Source organism: Salmo salar, chromosome ssa28 (assembly GCF_905237065.1).
Source record: "Salmo salar chromosome ssa28, Ssal_v3.1, whole genome shotgun sequence".
In the NCBI taxonomy this organism is placed as follows: domain Eukaryota; kingdom Metazoa; phylum Chordata; class Actinopteri; order Salmoniformes; family Salmonidae; genus Salmo; species Salmo salar.
Window position 1 is genome coordinate 30,568,376 of NC_059469.1, and position 17,994 is coordinate 30,586,369.

The 17,994-nt window shown below is 40.1% G+C and overlaps 2 non-coding genes across 2 annotated transcripts; both read left to right on the top strand.

Moving 5' to 3' along the window:
- The first annotated feature begins 3,147 nt into the window (after positions 1-3,147).
- Positions 3,148-3,263, top strand: LOC123731483 (U5 spliceosomal RNA). Its single transcript, XR_006762636.1, has one exon. It is a non-coding gene; the product is annotated as a U5 spliceosomal RNA (small nuclear RNA).
- A 12,213-nt stretch (positions 3,264-15,476) lies between these two features.
- On the top strand, positions 15,477-15,592 carry LOC123731493 (U5 spliceosomal RNA). Its single transcript, XR_006762646.1, has one exon. It is a non-coding gene; the product is annotated as a U5 spliceosomal RNA (small nuclear RNA).
- Positions 15,593-17,994: the final 2,402 nt, after the last annotated feature.

Sequence of the window (17,994 nt, forward strand, 5' to 3'; positions counted from 1 at the left end):
GTTTGATCTATATATTTTAAAATATAAATATACAAGTAGGAAAGCCTCCAGATAAACAATCCAGTCATTGAGAGAAAAATGTAGATAGGGGGCTAGTTACCCCTTTACGGTTATGAATGTGTCTCTACTGGTCATTTAGACAATTTATGCTAAATTAGCAAGCTAGCAACTGCACTAGTAGTAAATGTGCATTTTGCTATTTTGTTATTTGCCTCATGACTTCTGCATACTCGGGACTCTGACTCTCTATTGGTTACACAGACTTTTGGCCTCCCATCCTATTCTAACCACCTCTCGCCTGGCTTTGTATTCATGTTACCTGATGAAATTGCTGTACAATATGATCTTGTTGCCATCTGGTGCACATTCAGATGTCATAAATCAGCACTGAGGAGCTCTCCCTGTCCTCTGCCGTGCCTTGATTGTATTACTGCTGACGATATCTGGAAACGTGCATGTACACCTTGGCCCATCTACTGTTGCTAGCCCTGCTTGGTGACCTAAACTGGGACATGCTTAAACCACCTGACCAAGTCTTAAAGCAATGGGACTCCCTAAATCTTTCTCAGATTATTACCAATCCCACAATGTATGATTCCAAACACACAGAAAAGGCTACTCTACTCGATGTTATCATCACAAATAATCCCGATAGGTATCAATCTGGTGTTTTCTGTAATGACCTTAAGGATCACTGTTTTACAGCCTGTGGTTGTAATGGCTGCTCAGTGAAATGACCTGTCCTGATTTGTCATAGACGCTTGCTAAAAAACTTTAATGAGCAAGCCTTCCTTCATGAACTGGCCTCTATAAAATGGTATAGAATCAGCTTGATCCCCTCTGTCGAAGACACTTGGACCTTCTTTTTTGATATTTTCAGTGGTATTGTTAACAAATATGCCCCCATAAAGAAAATGAGAATTAAAAACAGGTTCAGCCCCTGGTTTGACCGTGATCTTGTAGAGTTACTCCACCTCAAGAACTGCATTTGGCGAAAGGCTCGGCACACACATACTCAGGCTGACTGGCTATCATTCAGGCAAATGATAAATAAGTGCACTCAGGCGATCCGGAAGGCCAAAGTTAGTTACTTTAAGGAGCAGTTATCTCTCTATGGGTCTAACCCCAAGAAGTTCTGGAAAATGGTTAAAGACCTGGAGAATAAACCATCCTCCTCACAGCTTCCCATGTCCCTTAATGTTGATGATGTGGTTGTTACTGACAAGAAGCACATGGCTGAGCTCTTTAACCACCACTTCATTAAATCAGGAGTCCTATTTGACTCAGCCATGCCTCCTTGCCCGTCCAACATTTCCTCATCTCCCAGCCCTTCTAATGTGACTATCCCGATGCTTCTCCCTCTTTTTCCACTGCCCCACGACAAAGTTTCCCCCTGCAGGCAGTCACTGTGTCCGAGGTGCCAAAGGAGCTCCTTAAACTTGACCCCAAAAAAACATCTGGGTCAGATGGTTTAGACCCTTTCTTCTTTAAGGTTGCTGCCCCTATCATCGCCAAGCCTGTCTCCAACCTTTTTAACCTGTCTCTCTTTTCTGAGGAGGTTCCCATTGCTTGAAAGGCAGCCACAGTTTGTCCTTTATTTAAAGGGAGAGATCAAGCTGATCCTAACTGTTATAGGCCTGTTTCTATTTTGCCCTGTTTATCAAAAGTGTTGGAAGAAGGTTGTTGTCAAAGAAGGTTGTTGAAACACAACCAGCCACATCAGCCACAAAAGAAGGGGATGCTGAATGTATTTTCTGTGAGGAGCTGTTTTCAGTTACAGGTGGGGACTGGATTAGGTGTGAGCAGTGCAGGAGGGTGGCCTTCTCTGTAGCTCAGTTGGTAGAGCATGGTGTTTGCAACGCCAGGGTTGTGGGTTTGATTCCCACAGGGGGCCAGCACAGAAGAAAAAAAATGTATGAAATGAAATGTATGCATTCACTGCTGTAAGTCGCTCTGGATAAGAGCGTCTGCTAAATGACTAAAATGTAAAAATGTGGGCTCAGGAGTTGTGCTCCAAATTTACTGGGGATAAGTTCATTTGTGACCTATGCAGAATTAAAATTGTGCAATAGCAGAGCATAAGAGAGTTGCCACATAAATGTTACACTGAATTAATTAGTTAAGTTATGAGTTATTGTCATTACATGTTATATTCCAGTGTTATTTAATGTTATTAGTTATATTCCATTCCAATATTCCATTCCAATAAATATTTGTTTTAATTAATTAAAAACAACTATTGAAAACCTTTTTCTCCTCAATGTCGTTTTAAAGACTGCTTGGATTTCAAATCGTGCATTATTCAAATAATATTTGCAATTGTACATATTGTAAGGAATTGTAAGGCAAAGGAACAACAAAGAAAGAACGAAGAAAACAAGTCCCATTTCTAATAAAACATTTAATCAAATAACAAACAAACAAAAAGTGTGAACTGTAGCGATTTATTTCCCTTTATAGTTTATTCATCTAAGTATGACCATCATTCACATACCATTTCTTTTTTTTCAAAATTAGTTTTTTGGTGTCACCAATTAGACATTGTTCTTAGGGGGACTAGTTACCCTCTAGTATCATAATACATGATGCCAGACTATTACATTCAGATTTCAAAGTTGTTTTAAGCCCAGCAATGAAACGTTCCCGATATGAATATCATTTTTGCCGCCCCTCATCCTTGCTTCTCACGACTGCCTTGTGAAGAGGCTCAACGGCGCATGCGCTATAGAAGCTCACAGAAGCGCATGTTGAAGCGTTGTATTTCGTCCCGTCGGCAACTATTACAAATTGAACATCGTTCCAATTTTGATAATATACTTTTGATGCTAGCTAAACTGTTACGCCAACATTGCTCTTCTTAGTTGCTCAAATTACACTGGCGTTGCAGATGAAATATTTTTACGAATGAATGGGTCAAACAGGAAGTGATTTATATAATCCCCGGCGTGCATTTCGTTTGTGTGGAGACTGAATGAAATTACAAAGCATTGACACTTGTTAAACTTCTTTATTTATCTGCATTAGTTGACTGAAATGTATGTTTGTGTTGTATCGGCGGTGTTGAGTTTTGCTTTGTTTTTCAATTAACCATGACTATGAATAGCAAGGCCGAGAAGTCGGTCGGAACGGTTTCGTACAATCGGTAGTACACTCTGGTTTCTCTTCAGATCGCATAAATCTTTCGCCTTTTACTAAAGATTTCCGTGGAGAGGAACATTATGAGTATCAACTAATTTTTTTATGCCTGGCCTCACGGCTTGGCTTCCTATACTTGTCGAAAGTAAAATTCAGATTGCTGAAAGTTGTATATAATGGGGTGGCTTAATCACTTATGTTTGGAGGAAAATAGAAGGATTGGTCAAATTGTTTTGGTTGGTGTTGAAAACGGGCAACTTTATCCAATGTGGTTTGGAAATGTGTGGTAGGTGGTGAATTATATCTACTTGTGTTTTAAGGTGTGGATAAAGTTACCTTTTTGCGTGCGGCACTGGCAGTGGCAGAAACATAAAAACAAACTAATTTAATAGACATTGGTGATTTTATCAGTGTATTCAGATTAAAAATATTAGGATATGTTATTGTGTTGGTCATTGACATTGAACTGTATGTATACTGTATACATCTGGTTGTGTTTCATTTGTAGCTTAGGCCTATGAATTGGGCTGCTGTTATGATCTGTTCTACCGACTATTGGCTGAGAAAAGGCCAAACCTATTGCCGACCACTATTCTAGTTTCGGCAATTTATTGCCTTCTTACAGGGCTGCTGAATACCAGGAAGATATCTATTTTCATCCCTGCTTGCTATCTAGTAAGGCCAACATTTGTGTTTTTATTTTTTTTATTGAATATTTATTTAATTAGGCAAGTCAGTTAAGTACACATTTTTACTTACATTGACGGCCTACTTGTAAAGCCCCCCCGGCCAAACCCGGACAACGTTGGGCCAATTGTGCGTCACCCTATGGGACTAGTTGTGATACAGCCCGGGAGTGAACCTGGGTCTGTAGTGACACCTCTAGGTGCTTTAGACCGCTGTGCCACTCGGGAGTAGTGTCTCTCAGTGAAAAAGATAGGGTATGAACCAGGGTATGAATTACGGGGGACATTAGCTCCCCTAAATGCAACAAACTTTTTTTGGTGGGGGGGGGCTCTAAATGACGCTAATTTACAGCGTAAATGGGTGGGTTACTACAAGTAAAAATACTTTAAAGTACTACTTCTGTAGTTTTTTGGGCGTATCTGTACTTTACTATTTATATTTTTGACAACTTTTACTTTTACTCCACTACATTCCTAAAGAAAATAATGTACTTTTTACTCCTTACATTTTCCTTGACACCCAAAAGTACTTGTTACATTTTGAATGCTTAGCAGGCCAGGAAAATGGTCCAATTCGCGCACTTATCAAAATAACATCCCTAGCTTTCCCTACTACCTCTGATCTGGCAGACTCACTAAACACAAATGCTTAGTTTGTAAATGATTTCTGAGTGTTGGAGTGTGCCCCTGGCTAGGCATATATATATATTTTTTAAATGGTGCCATCTGGTTTGCTTAATATAAGGACTTTTAAATGATTTATACTTTTACATTTACTTTGATACTTATATATATTCAAACCAAATACTTTTAGACTTTTACTCAAGTAGTATTTTACTGGGTGACTTTCACTTTTACTTAAGTCATTTTCTATTAAGGTATCTTTACTTTTACTCAAGTATGATAATTGCATACTTTTTCCACCGCTGCTAACTTAAAAAAAACATTTGTTTATAATGCGGCGGGACATATGTTTTACATTCATAAATATTAAAATAAAAGCTTCCAAATGAAATGTACACCCCCACCCCCCACTCTTATGGTTTAAACAATTTATTTCTACGTGGCTGCACAAACCTTTTCCCTGTCCACAGCTTTATCCACTCACTAGTGCTGTGTATTTCAGCCTCAACTGAGCTCCTTTAAACTCATAGATTTTCCTTTGTACTTGCTCATTTTCACAATTTGTTTGCCATACGCTCCCTTTATTCCAATACATTAGATTTATCCTTTGATTTATCATTGTTTGCTTTTGCTAGTCAGCTGTTTAGAGCGCTGATTGTTTTGTTTTCCAGGTGCTGAGGGATAATGGTGTTCTCAGTGCCGCCCTTGGCCAGAAGAACTACGCCATTTATTTAGCTTTATTATTTTCGATTAATGTTTGTTTTCTTTCCTGGATCAGCTGATGATGGTCACCAATATCACTAGACAACTATCCTACAGCTAGACACACATGCGTATTCAACCGATCCAACATTAATGACGGTTGGCCTATGGTTGACTCTTGCGGTTAGAAGCATGTGATTTCGCAATGGCCTAGGCCTACATCATTTTGGACTTGTGTGCTAATGATAATTGTTTTCATGGAGAAACATAATGAAATGTTACATAAATATCGTTAGTTACACTTACAGTGCATTTTCTGAGTTCTCCAAGATGCAGGAATCGTACAGGGTTTAAGTGTTTATGTTCTATTTCAGTTATTAAACGCTTAATAATTAGAAATAACATTGTCATAAATGTAAATGATGTAAGGAAAGAAAGGTAGTGTTTTATGTCACACGATCTGTGAAGACTCCAAGCATTCAACTCATGAATTAGGGTGATAACTTGTTTTGATTCAACTTGTGTATTATATTGAATTTATACAACGGGTGGGTCTAATCCTTAATGCTGATTGGTTAATACCGCATTCCAGCCATTGTCTATTCCACAAGTTACTACCGGCTAAATTTATGATGTTAAAATGCCCATTTACTTTGACTGTGCAATTCACTGTCTCATCAGCCCAGGCAAGCAATTTATAAACTTGATCTCCACTATAAAAAGCATCTAGACATTATCTCACATTTCTTTTAGACTAACATTTAGTTAATGCCCTCGAAGCCGGTGTTTGGACTTCGTCTCGGGCATAACAACACTAGTGCCAATATTTCCTTCGAACACCGGCTTCTCGGGCATTACCACATAAATAATGTACGCTCTAGAACAGGGTTTCCCAAACTCGGTCCTGGGGCCCCGCCTGGATGCATGTTTAGGTTTTTTCCCTAGCACTACAAAGCTGATTCAAATAATCAAAGTTTGATGATGAGTTGGTTATTTGAATCAGCTGTGTAGTGCTCTGGTGGTGAAGTAATTTTACCAAAAAATAAATAGGTTAGGCTACTTCAATGATAGTCTAGAAACTAAAGCTTTGGGTGTCTTCCTCTTAGGCTTCCATGTCTTCTCCCTGGACCTCCTCAATGTCCACCTCTTGAACATCAGACTCTGAGGCCTCATCTTCACTGTCACTTTCCAACCTTGTTGAAGATGGCTCGTTGTCAGGCTCAAAAAGCCTCAAATTTGCCCAGATGGCCACCAATTTTTCAACCCTTGTATTGGTCAGCCTGTTGCGTGCTTTGGTGTGTGTGTGTTTCCAAACAAGGACCAGTTGCGCTCTGAGGCGGCTGATGTTGGTGGGATTTGGAGGATGATGGAGACAACAGGGGAAAGATCCTCAGATCCACAAAGTCCCTTGCACCAGGTGGCTGATGAGATATGTTGGCACGACTGCCATATTGCAACTCCATCCCAAAGCCCTTGCTTGGAAGTGTACTTCGCCAGACTGCCAAAAACCTTGCCCTCAACCAGGCCAAGGTGGTGAGACAAGGTAGTGATGACACCATAGGTCTTGTTGATCTCTGCACCAGACAGGATGCTCTTGCCAGCATACTTGGGGTCCAACATGTACACTGCAGCATGTACGGGTTTCAGGCAGAAGTCTTTATACTTTTTGATGTATTTCAGAACTGCAGGTTCATCTGCTTGGAGCAACAGTGAAGTGGGCAGGGTAGTACGGATTTCTTCTCTTACATCTGCAAGCAGAGTCTGAACATCAGACAGGATGGCATTGTCTCACTCAATCCGTGCAATGGCTACTGCTATAGGTTTTAGGAGTTTAAAGCTGATTACCACTCTTTCCCAAAATACATCATCCAGGAGGATCCTCTTGATGGGGCTGTCTATATCGGCTGACTGTGATATGGTCATTTCATGGAGAGACTCCTTACCCTCCAGGAGACTGTCAAACATGACGACACCACCACCCCAATGGGTGTTGCTGGGCAGCTTCAATGTGGTGCTATTATTCTTCTCACTTTGCTTGGTGAAGTAGATTGCTGATATAACATGATGACCCTTCACATACCTAACCATTTCCTTGGCTCTCTTTTAGAGTGTATCCATTGTTTTCAGTGCCATGATGTCCTTGAGGAGCAGATTCAATGCATGAGCAGCACAGCCAATGGGTGTGATGTGAGGGTAGGACTCCTCCACTTTAGACCAAGCAGCCTTCATGTTCACAGCATTGTCTGTCACCAGTGCAAATACCTTCTGTGGTCCAAGGTGAATGATGACTGCCTTCAGCTCATCTGCAGTGTAGAGACTGGTGTGTCTGTTGTCCCTTGTGTCTGTGCTCTTGTAGAATATTGGGGTGGAGATGATTTAGTTAATTATTCCTTGCCCACGAACATTCGACCACCCACCAGAGATGATTGCAATACAGTCTGCTTTCTCTATGATTTGCTTGACCTTCAATTGAACTCTGTTGAACTCTGCATCCAGCAAATGAGTAGATAAAGCATGTCTGGTTGGAGGGGTGTATGCTGGCCGAAGAACATTCAGAAATCTCTTCCAATAAACATTGTCTGTGAGAATCAGAGGTGAACCAGTTGCATACACAGCTCGAGCAAGACATTCATCAGCATTTCTCTGACTACGTTCCTCCATTGAGTCCAAAAAAAATCTGATTCCAGGAGGACCATGAGCTGTTGCTATCGATAAGGTGTCTGATTCATCATTTTCACCTTGAATAGAAGTAGAGGAACTTTTGTCAGAGGTTGCTTGTGAGCGCTGAGTGAACTTTATGCTCTTGGCCAGATGATTCTGCATCTTTGTTGCATTCTTCACATGTGATTTGGCACAGAATTTGCAAATGTACACAGCTTTTCCTTCTACATTAGCTGCAGTGAAATGTCTCCACACATCAGATAGTGCCCATGGCATTTTCCTGTAAAGATTAGGAACTAAAAAAAAAAAAAAAAATAAATACAATTCCAAGTACAGATAAATAGACAGGCCGTTAGATTAAACACCTCCTTTGTAAGAGAAATGTTTTAAAATGAAACATGTAAGGAAACAGGTGAATTAACACTCCTCAGTTAGCATGGCTCAAGCAAGCTAAAACCCACATGGTAGCAAAAACTAACTAGCAGAAATTGTTAACAAGTTAGAAATTATTTAAACACACTTTTCTGTAGGCTACTATATACTAGTTAACAAAAAATCATGTATGTCATATAAAATACATTCACCCCACCCAGTATTGTAATCAAAACTTCCCAGAAAGCATGTAGTCCTTGGCTCAGACAGTGTAGTAGTGTGGGATCAATAGCATCTCATTAGTGTGCAAGATCTTGAGAATCAGCTGTACATGTGATGGAAGAATGCACTGTGCATGTAGAGGGTTGCAATTCCATTGAATTGGGGATAGTTTAACAAAAATATGCCACAAGACCTAGAATTGCCTTGTGTATTCCACAAAAAAAGTTCACTTGTTATAAGCTAACTTTTTTGATGAATTTAAGCAAAATTCCCCAAATTCCACAGCTTAACTTCCCATGGAAAAATTCCAGAAATGTACCAGAAAGTGTCTGACCCTTTGCAACCCTAACATGCTGACCAGACCGGACACGTCGCGTGCGCGAGCGTTGAAAAATAAATGTAGAAATCCATGTTATTCAATTATTGTACTGCTCCGCCAACGAGCGTCTGCGATGCCAAGGGCTAAAATAGAACTCCTTTCTATTTCTGACGCAGATCACGCTGCAAGTCCTGCCTCTCCCATCTGCTCATTGGTTTATACAAGCAGGTACCCAAGTGCCATCTCCTCATTGGTTATACCCACGTGGGTGATTGAAAGACGAAATGTTTTGCCGGTTGTCGTGGTAATGCTATGAAAGTGTAGATGCCAATCACCATATAATTCGGTTGGCCGTTTTATGTGTGGATTAATTGTCGGAGTAGAGGACCTTGTTCATTTCAGGTAAAATAACAACTCAATGTTTATATCCCAGGACAAATTAGCTAGCAACAGCAAGCTAACTAAATAGGACAAATTAGGGGGACAAAATTCATTTATGCACGATAGCGCACGCGCGCATCCGGTTTGGGTTCCGTGTAAGTGTGATGTCAGGGAAAGTTATGTACACAAGTTAACATTTCCAAAAGCTAACCAAACAAAACATCATTACTTTTATGATACGTATTTGAGCTGTCATGTGCATTAGTAGCACAATTTCTAACTTATTTACATTCGTTTTTACTTTCTCATATGTTGACTTCTCCATATTAATGTTGGTTTTAAGTTTTGGCTGCCTTTTTTTTGCGAATGTACAAGCATCGCAAATTGAATTATGGGGCTTTTCAGGTCCCGAAGTGAACATAAACAAAAATGAGGACTGAGGGGCTTACGTTGCCAACTTCCCTTGCTTAGCTAATCATTTGGACCAACGACAAAGATGGCAGCGGGATTTCCAAAAGGGCATAAGACAAGTTTAAGTGGAGGAGGGTGTGTCTTTTGTGAGTTTGAAACGCAGCCATTATCTGCTGGACATTTGCCAATCAAATAAGGGTTGGGGGGTTGATGCTCGTTGGCTATTGATATTCAAGAGGAACATCAGTGGACTCTGAACTGGAGAACAACCAATTAGGACCCGTTGTGGACTCCATTGGCCATTAAGGTCAAGGTGATATAGATAGCCTACCTTGAAGACCTTGCTAAACTTAGTTTGATCAATAGATTCCACCACCCCGAACATCTGTGTACAACTCTTGGAAATGTTTTTCATTTTGGAGTATTTAGTTCATCGTTGCCATTGTTTTATATATTACAGTTAATATAAAGTGGTAAGGATGCATCGATGGAGAAGACGTGTGGTCTTAGCCCAATAATGAGCTAAAGGAGCCTAACCTTACTCCTATAGTCCAAGGACTTTACATGTTCTGTTTAAAGGCGATTTGGCTTTAGAAGCCAAAACAGCCAAATACTCAATATAAACGTGACTCGATTCTCAATTGCGGTACGGTTCTAGAACATAAATCCCTCTACTTTCATCATATTAAAATAATTCACAAATGCAAATAAACACTTACTGTACACACTGTATTAACACAGTTGCAGCTAACAGTATTGTTCAGTAACAACACCTTTGTGGTCCTCCTGTTTAGTAATTTACACAAAGGTGTTCAGAGACGCAAATAGCTGATTATCACAGCTAGTCCACTCTGTCTTCCATCTGTCTTCTGTAAACAAGCGCTGTAACATGGAAATATAGCCATGTGTGAACCATAACCCTATAAATGTGTGTATTAATTTAACCTTTTGTTTTATGAAAATTATTTCTCACTGATATGAAAGATAAAGTCCTTATGCTTCTGAAACCATACGGCAAGCGATGCATGTTAATGTTCAGACTGAGCATCGGGGCTCTTAACAAAACTCCCCGGTACAGAAGTAGTGGCGGTTCTAGACCATTTCAACTGGGGGGGCCAAGCTGGGGCCAGTTGTACTGTTAGAGGGGCCAGTTACATTAGACTTTATTGTTGTCATATAGTTTTCTTCACTGCATTGCAGGCATTAGCAGGTAAAAGACCATGTTCATAATCATTAGTGTTCCGCGTTGCCACTGTCTAATAACGGATGTAAAAAAAGAACGATAGCAAAATTATTTCATACTCCACATTTAGGGGGGCCACAAGGGGGTCCAAAATTGTTGTCACAAAGATGCCCCCCCCCCCTCCCCCGGGTGGTCCTGTCGCAGCAGTTTGTTGGAGGTAAATTCCAAAATGTGGGGAATGTGCAGGAGGGCATGGGATAGAGGATTGTGTCGTTTCGGTGGATAAAGTTGTGTGTCTACTATAGGGATGCCCATTGTTTAACTGCCCTAATTTTGCCTGACCCCAGGGCTAATGGGGATTGTGAGGGGGAAAATTACGTATTTATTTGATATTACTGGTTAACAATTGATATTTAACTAATAGTAAGTCATTTCTGTCCTACTAGTATATGTGTTTTTATGGTCTCCACTCTACAGTAGTTCCCTGCAGCTAATCTGGGCATGTGGTCACTGGAGATGGTTAAAGCTGACAAATGAGTTAAACACTGCATTACATAGACAAGATTGTGTTTTGCTAGGGATAGTTTAGGAGTAGAACAATCCCTTATTGTCTCTAAATCGGGTGGGGTTAACTTGTTATGGATAGAGGGCAGTATTTTCATGGCCGGATAAAAAACGTACCCGATTTAATCTGATTATTACTCCTGCCCAGAAACTAGAATATGTATATAATTATTAGCTTTGGATAGAAAACACTCAAGTTTCTAAAACTGTTTGAATGGTGTCTGTGAGTATAACAGAACTCATTTGGCAGGCCAAAACCTGAGAAGATTCCAAACAGGAAGCGCCCTCTCTGACTATTTCTTGGCCTTCTTGATCATCTCTATCCAAAACAGGGGATCTCTGGCATAACGTGACATTTTCTAACGCTCCCATAGGCTCTCAGAAGGTGGCAGAACGGTGAATGATGACTTTGCAGCCCATGGCTGAAAAACAGTAGCGCATTTGGATAGTGGTCGATCTGAGAACAATGAGACTGGGGGCGCGTGCACGAGCCGACACCATGTTTTTATTTTTTCGTCTTTGAATGAAAACAGGGTTTCCCGGTCGGAATATTATCGCTTTTTTACGAGAAAAATCGCAAAAAAAATGATTTTAAACAGCGTTTGACATGCTTCGAAGTACGGTAATGGAATATTTTGAATTTTTTTGTCACGAAACGTGCCGGGCGCGTCCCCCTTATTTACCCTTCGGATAGTGTCTTGAACGCACGAACAAAACGCCGCTGTTTGGATATAACTATGGATTATTTGGGACAAAACCAACATTTGTTATTGAAGTAGAAGTCCTGGGAGTGCATTCTGACGAAGAACACCAAAGGTAATCAAACTTTTCTAATAGTAAATCGGAGTTTGGTGAAGGCTAAACTTGCTGGGTGTCTGAATAGCTAGCCCTGTGATGCCGGGCTATCTACTTAGAATATTGCAAAATGTGCTTTCACCGAAAAGCAATTTTAAAATCGGACATATCGAGTGCATAGAGGAGTTCTGTATCTATAACTCTTAAAATAATTGTTATGCTTTTTGTGAACGTTTATCGTGAGTAATTTAGTACATTTTTAGAAAATTCACCGGAAGTTTGCTAGTTCTGAACGTCACATGCTAATGTAAAAAGCTGGTTTTTGATATAAATATGAACTTGATTGAACAAAACATGCATGTATTGTATAACATAATGTCCTAGGGTTGTCATCTGATGAAGATCATCAAAGGTTAGTGCTGCATTTAGCTGTCTTCTGGGTTTTTATGACATTATATGCTAGCTTGAAAAATGGGTGTCTGATTATTTCTGGCTGGGTACTCTGCTGACATAATCTAATGTTTTGCTTTCGTTGTAAAGCCTTTTTGAAATCGGACAGTGTGGTTAGATTATCGAGAGTCTTGTCTTTAAAATGGTGTAAAATAGTCATATGTTTGAGAAATTGAAGTAATAGCATTTCTAAGGTATTTGAATAACGCGCCACGGGATTTCACTGGCTGTTACGTAGGTGGGACGAAATCGTCCCACTGGCCCCTAGAGAAGTTAACCCACTGTTCCTAGGCCGTTATTGTAAATAAGAATTTTTTCTTAACTAACTTGCCTAGTTAAATAAAATTCAAAAAATATATTTAAAAAACCCTTGGGCCAACTGGGAACCCAAGACTGATTAGGAGTTTGTGATGACCTAAGAGAATATTAAGATAAGTAGCACTGTAATTCATTAATCATATGCTGTCTTCCATGCTCCTCTGTTCTTATCTCTTTCCCTTTCTGTCTTTGACATTATCTCACGGCAGGTAGCCTAGTGGTTAGAGCGTTGGACTAGTAACTGCAAGATCGAATCCCCGAGCTGACAAGGTAAAAATCTGTCATTCTGCCCCTGAACAAGGCAGTTAACCCACTGTTCCTAGGCCATCATTGAAAATAAGAATTTGTTCTTAACTGACTTGCCTAGTAAAATAAATAGACACCTCTTTCTTCCTCCCTATTTTTATAATGCAGACCAGATGTGCATTAAAGTACAGATTGAACTTGTATATATAATATTACACTTATAATATTTATAATGCATGTATTATGTATTTATAACACTTGGATAATGAACTTTCAATAAAGCTTTTCACATTCTCTACTGGTTGAAATCTCATTTGATGAAACACTATGCTCAATGAAACACAAACACTCCTGTGTCCTCAGATCAGATCAGATGAAGAAAATGAGATGGTGAGATGAACCTGTTTTTGAATATTTACATGATGCAAAGGAAGTGTAGTGTACTGTTTAAGAAAATGCTGGTCCCGTATATATGAATTTCAAATCAGCCTTTAACTAGTTAAATAATGTGTTCTAGTCTACTGCAGTTACAATGTGTAATCATTGATGTCCTAGTACCAAGATTGGTAAACACTGTTGAAGTGTATAATTGTAATACATACATGCAGACACAGCATCATTCTAAGACTGGAGTTTGATACTCCTGGTATCGGATATAACTGAAAAATAATGTCTCACAGACATTCATACCTGAACCGCACCTTTATTTGCCAAGGTAGAGTACATGATCAGTGAATTTAATTCAATGTACAGGCTACAATGTGGCTATCTCACGCTTGGTAATAACTACATGTATATACCACTAGCATCCTTGGAACAATAAAGTTATTATATTCAAATCAATCCATAGGCTTCATTGATGCCATTCAGTGTCTTGAGGTCAATACAACCAGCTATGATAGCGGAGGTTCACATCTCAATGTGATTGGTCACCCAGCATTCGAGAAATGTTGAGAAATGCTGAACTTTTTTACCGCCTCCTTACCGCCTCCCACAGGCGAAGAATTTGGTCTTGCTCCCCATCACAATTTAGCCTACTGTTCTGACTCGGTGGTGCACATGTAGCCTATAGCCTATTTTAGAGAAATGTCATCATCGAATATTGTAAGAGATTTCATTGTTTGCTTTATATGCCCCTGTTATTTATCCTACGGTTCTGACTTGGTGTACAGGGAGAATAATACTGTAAGAATGGCCCATGTTCTGAATTCTGTCGCTGTACATTTCAAAAGTGCTGAACAAATGGCTATATCGACTACTCACTAATTAATGTCTTAATCAATATGACGGCTTCACTCTCATCCACTCATCGTTCCCTTATGCCATAGTTTGTACATCTCAATTGTTATATTGCTTATCATTTGTATCTTATTTTAGGCAATGTTGGAATGATTTTATTGTTTTGCTTACTTTGTGTATTATAATAATATCATGTGCTTTTCTCCACGAGGAGGAGATACTATATAATGCTGTTGGGTCTGTAACCATGTTTGCCAGTGACAGTCTTCCCATTCAAATATTTTTGTTTTCAACAAAAAGTTCAGTAATAGACCCATGTAATTTCAGTTGATATTGCGATGGTTGTTTTGTTTGCTCAATGCGCTGTCTGTGCGTCGGTATATTGTCAATAACAGTGGATTCTTCGTGATTTGTATTGTCCTTCCTTTTTCGACCACATAGGCCTAATAAAATGGTGTGTAGTGGCTTTGCATCTAAAAAAAAAGGTTTATTTTTGCGCAATTAAGATTTACATGCTAAAATCGCCACTGATCACCAGTAGCTGAGCAATCCAAAGGTCAAACAATTTAAGACATGTTGCTAGAATATTTTACACCAAAACGTTTTCATCATGATACATTGTTGCAGACAGTGGTTACATACAATTGTGTAAAATCCAGCGATTACATGCCGATTTGAATATCATCTTTGCCACCCCACCGCTCCTTGCTTCTCGCCTGGCTTGTGAAGAAGTTGCTTGCTGGTCTCTACGGCGCATGCTCCATGTAGAAGCCTTGTATTTCGTCCCGTCGGCAAATATAAATAAATGTAACATCGTTTCCAATTTTGATAGTAGACTTTTGATGGTAGCTAAACTGTTACGCCAACATTGCTCTTCTTAGTTACTGAAATTACACTGGCGTTGCAGATTAAATACTTTTTACAATTAATGGGTCAAACCAGGAAGTTATTTCTATAATGCCCAGCGTGCATTTCGTGTATGTGAAGAATTCATGAAGTTACAAAGCATTGACATTTGTCAAACTTCACTATTTATTCGCAGTGGTGAACGGTAATGTATGTGTGTGATATATCCGCACTATAGAGCTTTGCTTTGTTTTTAATTTAACCATGACTGTGAATAGCAAGGCCGAGAAGTCGGTCGGAACGGTTTCGTACAATCGGTAGTACACTCTGGTTTCTCTTCAGATCGCATAAATCTTTCGCCTTTTACTAAAGATTTCCGTGGAGAGGAACATTATGAGTATCAACTAATTTTTTGATGCCCGGCCTCACGGCTGGGCTTCCTACACGTGTAAAATAAATCAAATTGGCATGTTAGAGGATTGCGTGACATCGGGTATCCCATCCATTTGGACACCTTGTATGTAGACATTTGCAGTATTTATATGTTGCGAGAAAAATAGAGGGAGTGGTCGAAAATGGTTACTTTCATTTGAAAGCAGGGGCATCTTCATCCAATTTGGTTAGAGAATGTGTGGTAGGTGTGGGGCTACTGGTTCCCAAACCTTTTCACTTACTGCACCCCCAACTGAAAGTAACCACTCGTGCATTTTATCAGTAAGTCTATGGACTCATGAGTCTTTTCAAGTACCCCCTGTGGATAGGCCAAGTACCCCTAGGGGTCCTAGTACCCTTGGTTGAGAACCACTGGTGCAGGCAATGTGTACATTATGTGTGTAGCAGTAGCTATGAAGTGTGTGGGGTGGGTGGTGAGGTGGGGGGGATGTAGGCTGCCTTGACCCCGTCCTGGCTCCATTGTGTGCAGGTAAGAGGTGTCCACGTCCCTGTCATAGTCCCAACGGAACCCATCGCTAATGTTGGTTAAGGGCTTATAGTAAGTAAGCATTGTATTCAGCGCATGTGTCAAATATAATTTGATTCGATTCGAGTTGATCTTGTGTTTTCAGATTTCTGAAAGACTGGAGGAATGAAGGAGAAGAGACAAATGAAGGAGAGGACACAAATGAAGGAGAGGAGATGAAAGTGACTGAGAGTAAGAGGCCTAAAGGCCTTTTCAAATACACATGCAGGCACACCCACACCTGACTGAACAGAGTGAGAGCGTAATCAATACATTAGCTGGATCTACAGTATCTCACTAGACTGGCCAGGACAGGAACTGTAGTTGAGCTGTAAAACTGAGTGGGACAAGAGTCCTGTAGCGCCCTCTGCTGTTTATGTGCTGTAACATCAACATCTAACTATACACGTGTACAGTGGCTTGCGAAAGTATTCGCCTCCCTTGGCATTTTTCCTATTTTGTATCCATACAACCTGGAATTAAAATAGTTTTTGGGGGGGTTGTATCATTTGATTTACCCAACATGCCTACCACTTTGAAGATGCTAAATATTTTTTATTGTGAAACAAACAAGAAATAAGACAGAAAAACTTGAGTGCATAACTATTCACCCCCCAAAGTCAATACTTTGTAGAGCCACCTTTTGCAGCAATTACAACTGCAAGTCTCTTGGAGTATATTACATTGGGGTATGTTACAGCTACATTTTAGTCTCATCGTTTGGGGAGTCTCCCACATGCCTTTTGGCGAACACCAAACGTGTTGGCTCATTTTTTTATTAAGGCTTTTTTCTGGGCACTCTTCCGTAAAGCCCAGCTCTGTGGATGGTACGGCTTTAAGTGGTCCTATGGACAGATACTCCAATCTCCGCTGTGGAGCTTTGCAGCTCCTTCAGGGTTAACTTTGGTCTCTTTGTTGCCTCTTATTAAGGGATTATAAACCGGGTGGTTTGAGCCCTGAATTCTGATAGGGTGAAAGCAATGGTATATCAGTCCGTATACCACGGGTATGACAAAACATTTATATTTACTGCTGTAATTACATTGGTAACCAGTTTTAATAGAAAATATGGCTTCTCTGGGGTTTGTGATATATGGCCAATATACCACGGCTATGGGCTGTGTCCAGGCACGTGCATAAGAACAGCCCTTAGCCGTGGTATCTTTTGGCCATATAACACACCCCTTCGGGGCTTATTGCTTACATATATACTTTATTATAGTTTATTAGGTACACCACCCCATTCACAGAAATGGATCACTCCTACAGACAGTGTCACGTGGCCGTGGCTTGCTATATCGAGCAGACAGACAGGCGTCAAGAATGAATTGGAAAACTGAGTGACCTAAGTGACTTTGACCGTTGTATGATTGTCGGTGCCAGGCGCCAGTTCCAGTATCTCAGAAATCGCCGGCCTCCTGGGCTTTTCATGCACAACAGTGTCTTCAGTTTACTGAGAATGGTGCCACAAACTATATAATAAATCCCTTTTGTGGGGAAAAACTCGTTCTGATTGGCTGGGCCTTGCTCCCCAGTGGGTGGGCCTGGCTGCCAAGGCATTTTAGCCAAGAGAGACAGCATGCATAGCATTGATATTAGTCCTCTGATTACAGTAAAGAGCAAGACAATAACCTCTTAAAAGTCTTGTTTTGAATGCTTCATGATGCAATAACTGTATTTATCACATGCGCCGAATACAACTGGTGTAGACTTTACAGTGAAAAGCTTGCTTTTGCGCCCTTATCAACGATAGTATAATAATAATAGTATAAATAAAATAATAATAATAATAATATTAATAATAGAATAGGCGTTATGAATACGCCCCAGTTCTTTTGGTTTCTGCTTTTTACATTCAGCAAGCAAGAGCATGCTGTAGTAG